Source organism: Ranitomeya imitator, chromosome 3 (assembly GCF_032444005.1).
Source record: "Ranitomeya imitator isolate aRanImi1 chromosome 3, aRanImi1.pri, whole genome shotgun sequence".
Taxonomy (NCBI): Eukaryota; Metazoa; Chordata; class Amphibia; order Anura; family Dendrobatidae; genus Ranitomeya; species Ranitomeya imitator.
The window spans coordinates 535,682,185-535,684,057 of NC_091284.1; the positions used below are offsets into that span (position 1 = coordinate 535,682,185).

At 44.7% G+C, this 1,873-nt stretch overlaps 1 pseudogene; it reads right to left on the reverse strand.

Moving 5' to 3' along the window:
- Positions 1 to 694: 694 nt before the first annotated feature.
- Positions 695 to 1,498, reverse strand: LOC138671679 (RNA-binding protein FXR1 pseudogene; annotated as a pseudogene).
- Positions 1,499 to 1,873: the final 375 nt, after the last annotated feature.

Below are 1,873 nucleotides of genomic sequence, written 5' to 3' on the forward strand. Positions count from 1 at the left end.
CCTGGGTGCTTCCGCCTTGTGCAGAGAGAGGCTGACACATTTAGAACAACTGCATCTTCTCACATCAAAATATTTTTTGCAGTCTCATTGGTGACTTCCTTTAAGGCTGCTTTCACACATCAGGTTTTTGGTTTCAGGCACAATCCGGCAGTTTCAGGCACAATCTGGATCAGTTTTTTTTCTTACGCCTGATCCGTTTTTTTCTCCATAGAGTTGTATTACTGCCGGATTGTGCCTGAAGGACATGCCTTTCATCCGTTTTGTGCCAGATCCGTCCCTTCAGGCTTTTTTGCCGGACACAAAAAACGTCTCCTGCAACACACTAAGCATGCCCAGAAGCTTTGTTTTTGATTCTGGCATGGAAAAAAAATCACTCTCTCTCTCTCACCTCAAAAACCATGCGCAGTACATAGAGCCGGATCCAGCTAAAAAAAAATGGATCCGGTGCATCAGTTTGCATCCGTTTTTTCACTATTTACACCGGATCCGTTCTTTAGCAAATTTGCCGGATTGTGCCTGAAACCAAGAACCTGATGTTTGAAAGCAGCCTAACTCCTTTACCAAGTGAAGACTCGTCACCTGAGACACCTTTTCTTCCAAACTCACCTCCGGAGCTTTGATTGCTACTAGACTTATAATGGGGAACTCCATGACCTCGGTCCCTTTCATTCCCAGACCTATTTCCATGAACTGTTCAGGCATTCCTTCCCACTGGTGTTTGGTTTGAATGTTGTGGACTCACACCCATTTGTCGCAGCTGTGTGGCAATTTTACATTTTTCAAGCCTTAACTTCTCAGTTTCTCTCAGGTATGCTATGTAGTATTGAAGGAGTATATTTCCTATACTCTTCTTCATTCCTGTTACAGCAACTGGAATCATACGATCTTCACAAGGTACCTTGCCTGCCTCCCCTGTTATTCTCATCCTTGCGACTCTGAATTTATCCACAATCTCTTGAGTCATCCTCCGGCATCTTCCAACCATCAGGATCTCGGGGTACCTGGATGAAATCCTTGATGAACTCCAGCAAATTCGAGCTCTTTAAATGCCTTCTGCACTCTCTCCATAAATTCAAAACAGTCCCCTGTCTTCTTCGAACTTAATGGATACAATACCTGGAATTTTCCTGGCCTGCTGCAGGTTTCTTCTGAGGGCGCATACTGCCAACCCTTTCAAGTACTTCATAATTTCTACCACTTCTTGAAATGCTGCAGTCAGCCGCTTAGCATGCTTTAAATGTTTGAGAGCTTCTCCATTCTCCCAGCGGATTCTTTGCTTCATGTGAACACATCGCAAGTGTAAGTCCCCCAGCATGGCAACTTGCTTCACCGTGGCTTTAGTTGCAGACACAACAATCAATTGATTAGTCTCAGGGTCCAAGTACACTTCACAGGCTCCTATGGCCTTCTTAAAATCTTCATGCACCACCTCCTTGGCACAGACTTCTCTCAAGTCTTTGGGAACCTCAACTGTGCATTTAAAGAAAGGGATATCCATCACCTATTTGTCTTTACCAGCAGGTTCAGTTAAGCTCTCTGCTTCTGTTGAGACTTCCTTAAGTGTCTCCATTTCTCTTGCATCTTGGCAGCATCACCATCACCCTTCTCATTTATAATTATTTTGCATTTCTCAGTTACAGCATCAAACCCCTCACCGCAGTCCTCTTTACCTTCAGGAACTTCGGCACTGATGTCCCCAACTGACTCCTCAAAGCCAGGTGCATGATGGGATTTTTTCGCTAGGAACTCTCGTCCTATGTTGCTCTTGACCGACAGACTGTCCACCTTTAGCTCAGAAATCGTTGAGGACACGACCATCACTTTCGGCTCCTTCTCTGCGACTTCACTTTGTGGACTTCTGTTGTTACAATGT